This window comes from Mustela nigripes, chromosome 12 (genome assembly GCF_022355385.1).
Source record: "Mustela nigripes isolate SB6536 chromosome 12, MUSNIG.SB6536, whole genome shotgun sequence".
Taxonomy (NCBI): Eukaryota; Metazoa; Chordata; class Mammalia; order Carnivora; family Mustelidae; genus Mustela; species Mustela nigripes.
In genome coordinates this window covers 132,378,102-132,392,118 of record NC_081568.1, presented here as the reverse complement: position 1 = coordinate 132,392,118, position 14,017 = coordinate 132,378,102, and the positions used below count along the sequence as shown (strand labels likewise).

The following is a 14,017-nucleotide window of genomic DNA, read 5'->3' as shown; positions in this document are numbered from 1 at the left end:
TATATATATATATATATATATATATATATATATATGGATATATATATATATCCATATCTATATAGCTAAATCTTACTCTGGTGCTGTTTTCAGAGTTCTGTCAGAGCAAAGTGAATTTATCATGGTGATATTAGGCATCTTCTTACCCCATTCCTTACTTTAATCATATGTTTTAGTGTAACAATAAGCATGATACTGGCATTTGGATTATATATGCTGTATAGTTAAGTAGCTAAAAAAGTTGATTTTTATTGAAATTTTTAAAAATTAAGAATGAAATTTTTAAGCCAATTCTTATAAAAGGTTAAATTTTATCAAATATATTTTTGCTATCTATTTAGGTTACTATATGGTGAAAATTATTAGTAGAATTATTGATTTTGATCCAACTCTGACTTCCTGGAATGATTAAAATCAGAAAAGTGAAATTAGCCTATATTTTCTTTTTAATAGCTACTTTTATGTGATTACAATGGCAGTAATATGTTATTTTATAAATAGCGAGGGGGCTATTTTTTTTTTTTAATGTGCTCTGGCACAGTTTAAATAGGATGGGAATTTTTTTTCCTTACAGATTTGATACAATTTATTTGTGAAGTTGGGGTTAGGTGATGTTTAGGGAAGTAGCTCTATAAAATGAAAATAACCAATAATAATAAACCTTAAATAATCTGTCAATCTTTTCTTGGTCTTATATTCATGATTTTATAATAAATCTTTTAAAATATTTATTTATTTATCTTTCCTCTTTTAAAAATTTTCTTTATTTTTCATTATGTTCAGTTAGCCAACATATAGTACATCATAAGGTTTTATTGTAGTGTTCAATGATTCATTAGTTGCATATAATACCCAGTGCTCATCCCAACATGTACCCTCCTTCATACCCATAATAAATATTTAATTTGGATTGAATTATGCATTTTACCCTAGTTTAAAAATGTATTAGCTAACAATTGTGCAAATCTGTCCTTAAAATTCTTTTAATTTATGGCATATTTGTGTTTTCCTCTCATTCTCATTCTTGAGTTTGTGGATTTTAAAATATTTATCTAGGTATCAATTTATTTTAAAATATTTAGGTATCAATTTAATTAATTTATTATTTTAGAAATTTCCTCGAGGATGATTTATCAATTCTTTAGCATTTCCATTTTCTAATTCAGTTATCCTATATCCATTGTTACTATTTCATTCTGCTTTCTCTACTTTTGTTTTGTAGTTTGATTTTATTTGATTGATTTGTTTATTTTTAGTGTTTCATAGTTAGCAATACTGGGATTTTAGATTATGAATATTCTTTAATTTTTTCTTTTGTTTCTCTTGGGCCATTTTGAAATTTTTGTATTGAACACTTATTATACCACTATAATTAATATTTATATAGCCTTTCTTTTAAGAATTACAATACTATTACTCTTATTATATTTATATTATATTACTTATGTTATTTTGAGTCATTATATACCATCGGTTCTTTTATAGTGGGTTATCTGCACTAGTGAATTTTTTGTTTTGCATCATCTTTCAATTAGCCCTATTAAGAATTCATGTACTTTTTTTCATTTTATTTTCCTTTCTTTTCAGTGTTCCAGAATTCATTGTTTATGCACCACACCAAGTGCTCCATGCAATACGTGCCTTCCATAAAGAATTCATGTACATTTTATTTTGAAGAAGAGGTTATGGTACATTTATTCCCAAGGTATCGCAAAATACTCCCCCCACCCAACCCCGGCCCTGGGCATGACAGTCTGTTGGCTGGGTGTATAGGTTTTGGATGCCATTCCCTTCCTTTTATCCCTCTGTAGATGTAGTTTTCTCATCTTTTTGGCCTTTGGTGTTGCTGAAGTGGAGACCGAGATTATTCTATTTTTAAGAAACTCTTGTAGGGGATTTGATTCTTCTCAAATACTTACAAGAGTCTTTGTTTTTGAAAGAGAGTAGTATCAGTAGGAAATATGATGATTCTTTAATTGAACACAGTTCATTTATTCATTCTTCATAGAACACAGTTAAGCTTTTTAACATGGACATATAAGTGTTCTTTTAGAAAAGGAATGTTTCAGGGATGCCTGGATGGCTCAGTTGGTTAAGCGGCTGCCTTCAGCTCAGGTCATGATCCCAGCGTCCTGGGATCGAGTCCCACATTGGGCTCCTTGCTCGGCAGGGAGCCTGCTTCTCCCTCTGCCTCTAGCCTGCCACTCTGTCTGCCTGTGCTTGTGCTCTGTATCTCTCTCTAACAAATAAATAAAAATTAAAAAAAAAAAAAAAAGAAAAGGAATGTTTCTTGGATGAGTGGTTTTTACATTCTGTTCTCCTCTTTATGTATTGGCTGCCTTTCAAATTTATTATCTTCACTTCTCTGTTATTTTCTGGAGCTTCCTTTCCATATTACAACCGTGTTTTCCCCAGTGTTTGGTCACCATTTTGCTGCTTTCAGTTTGGTTTTTATTTCTGTAATGATGTTTCCTCCTTAGGCTTTACCTGCTCCTTTTGACCTCTTCCTTAATTGAGACAGCATCTCTCACCTTTGTTTTCTTGCATTTCTTGTCTTTGATCTGATTACATATTTAAGATATTTGGTCTAAAATTTTCTTCTGTTTCCTGGAGTATGCCCATTTCAAAATCTCTTCTTCATCTTTTGTTTGTTGAGTATGTTCCTTTATTTCTATTAAAAAAAACTACTAACAACGATATTTTTCTCTTATTAATTTCTGACTAATGTATCAGTCAGTTAAGTTGCAGTAAAGGAAGCTACTTTAGCGATTTTAAGCACAAAGAATTTACAGCTGGAAAGTTTGTATTATAGCATCATTTGAAGGGCAGGAGAAGAAGGTTCTAGAGTAGGACACCAAAAATGAGTCCCGGAACAGCAGTCCAGAACTGATGTACTATAGGAGTGCTTCCTCTGCTAATGTCAGGAAACTGTCAAAGTAACAGGTGACAATACAGGAAACTGTCAAAGTAACAGATGACAATGGACAAGACTGTCCATTGGTTAGATGTGGTAGTCGGAATCTGTGAATGTTCTCTTCTGATTGCTTCAATTTTCATAATGAAGTTGGAAATAAAATCATGTTCAAGAGAGAATGCAGGAGGAGAAGATGGACATTTTAGATAAAAGGAGAAAAAATAAAATAGCTTCCTAGAAGAGTAGAAAATGAACAGGATAAGAAAGTATATAGTAAGAGCCAGAGAGCATTAAGGGATTGTTTGAGGTTTATGGACACGAATTCAAAGTGAAACCAGTCAAGGTATGTTTATGGGGGGGGGGTAGTGTTTAGGGATGTGTGTGCTAGGAGAGCAGGCAGCCTGCAGCCTTGATGTACTTATTGTCTCTAAACATTTTTCAGATCTGATGAATCATCTGCCTTGAGATGTGTCTGTGTGGGGAGTTGGGGTAGGATATGGGAAAAGAGGACTGCCTTCTAGTTTTGTTTGTTTTAAAGATCAGAACAATGGATTATCACATAAAGTAAAGATGGCACGAACATGGTAACTTCTTCAAACCTGCTTCATTGTTTGTTCTCATTGTATGCAAATATGACTCAAGTGGGTGTTTTTTGTTTTTCTCCATGGTTCACCCTGGTCATTGGTTATATATTTTTTTCTACTTAAGGGATATTCTATTTTCTCTTCAAAAAACAATGAAAACTGTGCTCTGATGAAAATTATAGGAATGGATTTCAGATCTCAAATTTCTCCTGTGGCTGGGTCCAAACTTCATCGTATATGGAAGGTAGATAAATTAAGAGTCTTTGGTATAAATTGTGGTAGTACCCTGCTATTATAGATAAGATTTTTGTATCTAAATAGGTTCATTTTATTTATTTTAATAGATTTGGTATTTTCCCTTTCTACCCAAGGGAAGTTATATTTACTCTTACAAAAAAAAAAAAAAAGGCAAAAACTATACTCTGATGAGGATTATGGAAATGGATTTTGGTTCTCAACATTCTCCTGTGGTTGGGTCCGAATTTCATTGAAATGGAAGAATTAATATTGCATGATACCATCTTCTCCCAAGTCCTTGCTGTGTCTTTTGCTCCTAACTAATATGTAATTGAGAGTCATGGTTTCAAAGGCTTTCATTTATATGTCACTAGAGCATGAGCTGACTAAAATAATTATACTGATGTTGACAAAGAACATGAACAGCTAGGTGATATTGATACCTGCACATATCCATACTGCTCACATTTTTAATGACTTGAGGACAGAGTTCAAAACTTTTTAGTGCATAGCATTATGAATACTGCAATGATTTGGAATATTTTAAATATTTTCAAAATATTTGGAGATTAAAATATTTTGAGATTGTATTTCTCTTCTCTTGCTGTGTAACAAATGACCACAAATTTAGTGGCTTAAAACAATACCTCTGTAATATCTTACCATTCTCTAGGTTAGAAGTTTGGGTTTTCTACTCATAATATCACACAATTGAAATGAAGCTGTTGGCTTAAATGAGTTCTCATTTGTTCATTCTGGAAAACACTATGTTTCTGAATTCATTTTCATTAGCAAAACCCAATTCTTGCAGTGGTAGGACTGGGGTCTCCTTTTCCTTGCTGCCCATCAGCTGGGGGCTGTTCTTAGCTCTGAAAGGCTACCTACGTTCCTTACCATGTCACTCATTTCAACTTCAAAGCCAGTGTGACAGGCTGAATAATGTGCCTCCCTGATTGCCATGTCCCACTCCCTGAAGCCTGTGAATGTGTTACCTTGTATGGCAAGAGACTTTGCAGATGCGTATAAATTAAGGATCTTGAGATGAGGAATTATCATGGACTATCTGGATAGGCCTGAACGTCATCATGAGGGTCCTAATAGCAGAGAAGGCAATAAGAAGACAGGAGAGGAGATTGGAATGATGTAGACAGGAACCAAGGAATTCTGCTGCCTTTAGAAGCTGGAAGAACAAGGTACAAATTATCTCTTGGAGCCTCCAGAAGGAACTGGCCTACTGACACCTTAATGTTTGCCTGATGGGGCACCTGGATGGCTCAGTGGGTTAAGTGTCTGACTCTTGATTTTGACTCAAATCATGATCTCATGGTCATGATCTCATAGTTGTGAGATCGAGCCCCATCCTGGGCTCCCCACTCAGTGTGCAGTCTGCATGGGATTCTCTCTCTTCCTCTGCCCCTTCCCTGACTCATGAATGCCTGTGCTCTCTCTCTCTTTCTCTCAAAATAAATAAATAAAATCTTAAAAATGTTAGCTACTCAAGATTCATTTTGGATTTCTGACCTCTAGAACATAAGGGGATAAATTTTCACTGTTTTAAGCCACTAAATCTGGCATGACTTGTTACAACAGCAATCAGAAATGAATACAGCCAGCAATGGGGAATTTCTCTCTCATTGACTTTCCACTTTGAAGCCCTCTAACTTTCTCTTCTGAGACAAATGGGAGAAAACTCTGTTTTAAAAGGTTAATGAGATTAGGTCCTATCTATCTATGTAATGTCCCTAATTTAGGGTCAGCTGTTTAGGGACCTTAATTACATCTGCAAAAACCTTTCACAATGGCACCTATGTTAGTGTTTTTTTGAATCGCTAGAGAAGATGTGTGCACACTAGATGCCTGGAATCTCAGGGGGCTATCCTATCCACTGCAGAAATGAAAAACTTTAAAAAATATTTTGGACGTTATCTAGGCATTTAAAATAATTTAGACTTCACATTTACTTGGTCTCATGAGTATTAGGAATTTATTAAAAATATTTATTTATTTTTTTAACCAGTTTAGGAGTCCACTGCATTTCTAAATTTACACAGCAAAACATTTCATCTATCAGTTTTTACAACAGTAAAATTGATAGATCTCTCCAAATAGTTTCTTCTCTTGCTTTAGGTTCTCCTTCTGGTCACAAGACCTACTGCTTTACAGTGCATGAATATACAAAGGGAGGTTTCTATGGCTCTAATTTAGTCAAAGGACACACACAATGAACTTGCTGTGGAGACTTGCCTCTGGAGTTTTTCCACTTTTTCCTCCCAGGACAGAATTCCTTGCTGTGTTTTTCTATTCTAGTCCATATATAAGTTTCTCAGCGTTCCTACAACCTATAATCTCCACTTCCTTGATTTATTTAAATTTCTAGTCAAGTACATAGTGTATGATTGATGTTTATTGAACGAATGAATAAATAACAGTTTCTGGTACACTTCCTTTTGTGGGTACTTTGGGGTGTGTTTTGGCCTTTTTACAGTCATGTTTAACTCTGAGCTATCTCAAGGAATTAGATGCTAGGTCTCCTTGTCTGTCTATAATTTATCTATCCTCAAGTATTTTTTCCAAGGTTAATTTTTTTGTTTTTCTTTTTTAAAAATTTTAATTGAATATGTTTATTTAAAAAAAATTTTTTTTTAATTTGACAGAGATCACAAGTAGGAAGAGAGGCAGGCAGAGAGAGGAGGAAGCAGGCTCCCTGTGGAGCAGCGAGCTCCATGTGGGGCTCCATTCCAGGACCCTGGGATCATGACCTGAGCCAAAGGCAGAGGCTTAACCCACTGAGCCACCCAGTCGCCCCTTGAATATACTTCTTAAAGAGCACTGTTTCATTTTCTTCTTGGTGTATTCTTTTGCATGCATGTTTTCTTACCCCAGTGAACTTTTGTGAATGACAGAAAGTAACCAGTGAGAGGAAAATTACCTTCACATGATGTTCCGTTATAGTTTGTAAATTATATTTATCTGATAAACTAGCACTTTATGAGGAAAAAACCTTGTCCTCTATGAAAAATTAAAACACAAGCACAGTTCTTTAATAAACACAGTCTTTTGTGAAACTTTTCTTAATATTCATTCTATGGTGTTTCACATTTTAAATTTCCACTTAAACCAATGGAGGGACACAGGTTAAAAGAATAACATCGCAAGGTTTTTCCAAATGTGCCAAACATTTTTCTTATAGATCTCTTGAATATTTTATAAGGAAAAATTCACAAAAAAGGTGACATTGGGGACTGAAAACATGAAAATTAGGAATAGAAACATCTAAAATGAAAGAATATAGTGAGAGATTTTGCTTTGATGGAGTACTTCAATGCAAACACATTTTCATTTAATGTGAAACCTAATCTTGCTAATTTGCCAAAAGAAAATGTCAAATTAGTGATTAATTTGCTTTCATCAAGATGTTTACTGGAACCTGATTATATCAGCATATATGCAGCAAATGTAATTTCTATATTTATTCACACCCCAGTAATATATCCTTACAAACCTTTTTTTAAAATTAATGTGTAATATATTATTTGCCCCAGGGGTACATACCTTCGCCAATGTCCATAACCCATCCTTGCAAATCTTATCATTATACTAATAGATAAAAGTTAGATGACTTAGTTTAAATTTCCGTTTTACACAGTTGATAATTTTTAATACTAAATCTGTAACTAAATAAGAAAATATGGAAGAAAAACTAATTTATTATTATTATTTTTAAAGATTTTATTTATTTATTTGACAGAGAGAAATCACAAGTAGATGGAGAGGCAGGCAGAGAGAGAGAGGGAAGCAGGCTCCCTGCTGAGCAGAGAGCCCGATGCAGGACTCGATCCCAGCACCCTGAGATCATGACCTGAGCCGAAGGCAGCGGCTTAACCCACTGAGCCACCCAGGCGCCCCCAAAACTAATTTATTATTGATGGTTAACTTGCTAAGTATTTTAAAAAGTCATATTGTGAGAGAATCCTGGGCATGTTTGTTTCAATGTATGTGTGGTACTAATCAGCTGTTACCACAATAACACTGCCTAAGAACTCTAAAACTCCATGACTGACAACAACATGAAATTATTCTCCTGCTCCAAAGGTCCTTGTTTGACTGCAGTTTGATTTAATCCAGAACAATTGGACAATTCTTCTTCAGGCTGCTGGTTAAGGTTATATATGCCTTACGTGTCTTTCACTGTTCTTGGACTGACGTCTGTCCAGAGCACATTCCTGTGACAGAGAGCAGAGACACAGCACCAAACTTAACTGTGCAAACACATTTAAGGCCTCCATGCCCATTATCCTCTAAAGTTCCATTGGCTAAATCTAGTCATGTGGCCAAGCCCTGAATCAGTGGGGCAGGGGAATACAGGACACCCATGGAGGGAAGTGCAGAAGAAGTATTTATTGAACAGTAATCCAAACTATCCTGTGTGTTTTTTCTTTATAATAAATAGTATATAAGAATGGAAGGATTTCAATCCGTGAAATCGTATGCAGATACAGTATACATTAAGCCTTATTTTTATGGCATTCAGTAAGTTAAGTGTAAATTTGACAGTCCTTATTTTAGGACCCAAGATGAACTTTTATGGGCTTAAGCAGCTAGTGACTTCATTTTGGGTTGTTTATTATCATGTATAAAGGTGGGTCAATAGAGTCCAATCATTACTTTTATTCTTATTTTTCCTTTAAGAATAAATTCATCTCTGTCAGAAGAGAAGAAATGGAAGCGATGCTCTGGGAAATTTCTGTACCAGAGCCCACATCAGTCTCTGTTGCTGCTGTCTCAGTGCCCAGCCTAATACTTGGCTCTCACTAGGCTCCCAGTAAATACTCAACTAGCTGATTACCAACTTGCAAGAGGGTCCTCTCAGGTCCCGCCTCTATCTGTGCCTAATTTTGCATTAATACATGCAGTTCCTGAGAATACAAATAATTTTTTTTTATTGTGGCAAAATACAGATGACGTAAAATTTCCTATTTTAAAACATGTTTCATAATGTTGTGCAGCTATCACCACTATCTAGTTCCAGTAGTTCATCATCACCTGAAAAGCAAATGCTGTCCCCACTAAGCATTTACTCTCCATCCCTCTTCCCAAAGCCCCTGGCAACCACTGATCTGTCACTGCCTCTATGTTTTGAACGTTTCCTACAGATGGAATCCTACAATATGTGGCTTCTTGTGTCTAGCTCCTTTCACTTAACATTTTCAAGGTTTATTTATGGTATGTGGCACGTGTTAACACTTCATTCCTTTTTATGGCTGAATCATATTCCATTGTATAGATATACCATATTTTATTTGTCCATGCATCAGTTGCCAAATTAAGGCAAATAATATTTCATATACATGCTCATTGATTTAGACATTATATGATGTTGAATTAATTAACATCAGAGATTTAACTTATTTCCCCCTGTAGAATATATTAGTGGAGAGGAACTCTTTTGTAGCACTTCACTGGAGAGGGAAGAGAAGATAACAGAAAGACTTTCCAGAAAAGTATGATCAACGCTGTGCATGGTGAATTCCCACTGCCCAATTAAGCTGTGATAATGTGATTTATTTTTTTTTTAAACTTCAGCCTAGATTACTATGATCAGATATCATGGTCACTTGACAGCAATTTGGTAGGAAACCAGGAATCAGCAGCTGGTTATTTTAATTGTAACTTTAATCTTGCATCTTTTCCTTATTTGCTGTGACACACGCCTTACTTTTCTCTTTTATGAAATACTAACATCCAAATGGTACTTTCCCACTTCATCCCATGCTTTCTGTGCCAGTGGTACATGTGCTTTCCAACATCTCCTGCTCGCCAGAAATGTTTTAAACCCCAGATCATGTGAGATTCTGATTTAAGATTTAAAAATACTTGCCTCCCTGAAGGTTTATTACCCAATTAGAATCTGAAAGGGGCTGCATGACTATTTCATTATCCATATAGTCTAAGGGGAGTGCCATGGAATTAATTTAAAAGCTTGGGAAAATAAGATATATGAGTAAAATGAAAAGAATTGGCATTATGTAACCTGGAGAAATGAAGGCTGAAATCTTTAATACATGAAGGACTATTATATAGAGGAGGATGAATGGTTTTTCTCTGTCTTCCATGAGAATAGAATAAGAGGAAATGGATTTAAGCTATAGCAGGAAGGATTTAGATTAGAAATAAAAAGCTTTCTAACTCTAGGGAATATAAGGCATCTTATCAGTGTCCTTACTAAACCCCAAAAGGGATTTAAGGAAAAGAAAGTGGAAGTGAAGAATTACTTTTTTGGTTAACATTGTTTATTTAAAGAGAGGTTCCTAAATACCGTTTCTTGTGAATGCTTAGGCAAGGGTGGATACCTACCTGTTTTGTATGGTCTCAGCCCCTAAAAAAAGCCCAGGGTACCACACTGTTCTCTTTCTCCTCTATGGAAGTGTCTAGCATGATGTTCTGCATAGGATCCACTTCATAAAACTTATCAAAATGAATAAGTGCCTCTTCTTAAAGATGAGAAAACCAAGGTAGTATAGTAACCATTGGCTCTAAGCTCAAGCAGCTTGCTGGTTGTAGGATCAAATTCACATTTTAAAATTTATATTTAAATTCATATTTAAATATGAATTTAAACATTTAAATTCATATTTAAGACAAAAATGTAGATTTGAGACAGGAAATAGATTTCTACCTGTTTTGTACCTAGAATACTGGGTGAATGACCCAGAACTGGGCTCAGTTAGTAATCTATGGCTTACAGGTTAAGTGAGCCAATGGCCTGGTTCTAATGAGCCACATATATTCAAGGCTGAGCAGTTTCTTTAAAAAATGATAAAAATAATGTAAGTCAATTATTAATTGACTTAGCATACTTAGCGTTATGCTAAGTCCTGGTGCTAGGCAATGCATATGATCGAAAAGACATCTATGAAATAATGTGGATATAAACTATCCCTTCCTTTTAAGGCATCTGGTAATATTAAGGCCCTAAAATAAGAAGGAAAAACAATGGGAGCAGCTTCGTGTTTCCTCTGAAGGAATCACAGTGCAGGTTTTTAAACTCCAATCTGTGTAGCCAGGTGGACTGACTGGTTCCCTCACCCTCCTCCCTGGATACTGCTTCCAGCGTGTGCTGCCCTATCACCAACACACAGACAGACTTAGAACCTATGTTTTCAGTCTCTTAACTCTTCAGATGTCAGGACTTCCTAAGGGTTCCGAATGGAGAGTAGTTTCAATGGCATTTGAAGACCCTGTGTGGTGGTGTAAGACGGGCAAAGCACTCAGGGGCACTGAGGCCCTCAGAGTAGAGCTTTGGGCCTAAATTGGAGGTGCTAAGTTTAGAATCTTGTGTTTTTTTTTTTTCTTTTAAGAATTTTATATATTTATTCAAGAGAGAATGAGTTGGGGAGAGGGAGAGAGAGAAGCAAGCTCCCCACTGAGCAGAGATCCCGACATGGGGCTGGATCCCAGGACCCTGAGATCATGACCTGAGCCAAAGGCAGACATTTAACCAACTGAGCCACCCGGGTACCCCTAAATCTTATGTTAATTTACATGGCAGGAGTAAAGTGATAAAAATTAAAATCTACCACGGAATGAGGGAAACTGTCAAGCAACACTGACAGTAGAGACTGAGAAATAAGAAAGAGAGAAAAAAATCCTTAAAGATACTAGTTCCAATAAATATGTAAACCCATTGTCAATTATGCAAGATCACCAATATAAAAGAACAATGATTCATCATTAAATATGCCAGATTAATTTTGTGTATGTTTAATGTCATTTCAATCTGAATTATTCATGTAGCTCAGTTTCAAAATTTCTTGCTTTTGTAGCATGCCTGTCTATTGAGAGAATATAAAATGATAGAACAATACCCACCCATGGAGTACCCACCCATATAATTACTCACACTGTTCGGTTGCTGTTTCATAAATAATGTGGGTTAAAACTTTTGTCTGTTGAAATGCAAAGAATATTTCAGTGCTATTTCTAAACTGCAACAATTGGCATACTGTTCTAATTGCCTTTACTGCTTTCCCTAGAGGAAACATATTTGATTCCAGGGCTGGCAAGTCTAGGCATAATAATAAATTGTTCCTAATATTAAGTTGAGAAGAAACTTAATCAGACTATTTTAATTTTGGCAATTTCAGGATTTCCAGTTTCCACCTCCTGCCTCCCCCAGCAAAAACTGAACAGAGTATATTGGATTTTCTGCTCATCAGATACTTCACTCAAGCATTAAGAAAAAAAAGAAATTAGTGAAATTTAACCAAAAGATAATCAAAGGGAGTCTCATCCTTGGTTAGGTACTTTTTTTAACCTTAAGAGAAGAAGTGTTAAATCTGTATTTTGGTTTTAAGATTGAAAAATTAATATAGACACTAAGGGAATTAAATAAAACAAAACTTGGGAATAAACTTTTACAATTAAGGAAAGAAAAAAAAAGAAAGCAATTAATGGCTGGCTGTCAGATAGGCCTGGGCTGACCCATTTAATACATTCTCTTTAACACACTAGTCTCTATTATCTGGGTTGAGCTGTGAGTCTTTGTCGTCATCTAGTTAATGTTTTTGTGTGTTTTCCCCCTCTCCCTTGAAGGAGCTCTCCCAGATTCTTGGCAGCCTTGCTGAACTGCAGTGGAAGCAAGGACTTTTATGTATTCAAATTTTTAATTGTAAACATTGTGACAAGCGCTGGCAAACTCGGATTTGGCAGAATTTGTGTGATGTCATAGAAAAGAATTTCCTTTGTTTTATTTAAAAGTCGTTTCCAAGTTTTTTCCCCAGTAAGTCTGCTTTTATCTTTGGCTCTGAGAGGGCCCTTCACCAGATGTCAGAACCAAGACATTATCTTTGAATTCTAAGGACTTCATCCAGGCTGACCTAGATTACTCCCCTTCATGAACTGAATGCAAACTTCTTAAATAACACCATTTCTCCAGGCCAATGTTCTTTTTGTTCCGTATCTTTCACCCTGTCTGCCTTCAACTTTTGTCTTAGGCATACTTTCCCCTCAATTCCCTTAACATGAAAGTGACTCTCAAACACTATCATCTCCTTAAAACATTATCAGAAGGAGATACTGATTTCCAACCTGGGTTCATCCTCTTTAAACAGGCAAGTGACAAATGGTGAATCTGATATTAGTTAGTGGCAAAATCCTAAAACAGAATGTGAAACATGCAGTTTGTTGGCACTTGGGGAATAAGTTGTCTCTTCATAATAAATTATGAAGGTCTGCATGAATTTTCTAAGAATGAGTGGCAAACCAATCTCTCTGCCTTAGATAGGGTCGTTACATTGGGAGGTTAGAGAAACCAAAAGCATTTTGATTTCAGCAAGGCACGGGAAGTAGTTGCTCCACGTGGCTTCATGGACAAGATGAGGTAAACAGAGCTGGGTGAAATGGACATGTTTAGTATAACAGTTATGGCTACTTAGCGAAATTGTATAATTTAGGTGATCTTTGGGGGCATCCCACAGGCCTTAAATTGGCCCAGCCTCCGATAGCATTTTAATTTAGGATTTGGACGAGCCGTGGAAGGCACCCTTTTTAAATTTCCTATTTGATCTTCAAAGCACTGCTTCAGAATCCCTCCTAATGGGAGTCTGCATTGTTCTGTGATCCCTCACCCACCTCTCTGTTTCCTCAGTTAGGCTGTGACTACTTGAGGCCAAAGAGCAATCTTACTTTATATCCCACAGCATCTGGTACTTACTGTCCATTGGTAAAATTTTTCTGAACATATGAAAGAATGAGTGATTTAATGCTGCATTTATCATTATTTTCATGGGACACAAAAAAGCTGTACAATTAATAACAGAATGAAGATTCAAAAAGAATCGAATGGTTGGAAAAAAAACAAAACCCGGATTGAACTAAAATGATGCCGCTGAGAACCTCCATCCACTGATCCTACCAGCCACCTTCCATTGCCTCCTAACCCCTTGATGTTCTCCCTCTTGCTTCCTCACCACACCTAATTTCATGTCTGATCATTATAATCACTCCCTTGCCCATCTCTGGCTTTGTCCTTTATAACCAATAACTCTGGAAATATCCAATCCAATCTCTGCATGCATCTGTGGATGAACATGGCTGAAGAAATGTCCACTGCTCTGCTGACTTTCTTCATTTTTTTTTCTCATTAGTAAATTTATTTTTATTTATTTTTTTAATATAATTTTTTATTTTTTATAAACATGTATTTTTATCCCCAGTGGTACAGGTCTGTGAATCACCAGGTTTACACACTTCACAGCACTCACCAAAGCACATACCCTCCCCA

General features: G+C 35.8%; 1 long non-coding RNA gene across 2 annotated transcripts in view; it reads left to right on the top strand.

The window, feature by feature from the left end:
* The window catches only part of LOC132028017 (uncharacterized), a 130,632-nt gene that overhangs the window by 105,329 nt on the left and 11,286 nt on the right, over window positions 1–14,017 (top strand). Inside the window, exon 5 of one of the 2 annotated variants that reach the window (XR_009407320.1) lies at window positions 1,588–1,788. The exons of the other annotated variant lie outside the window; for it this stretch is intronic. This is a non-coding gene — a long non-coding RNA (uncharacterized LOC132028017). Of the gene's footprint in view, window positions 1–1,587; window positions 1,789–14,017 lie in introns of those variants that run through there. 2 annotated transcript variants of the gene reach the window in all.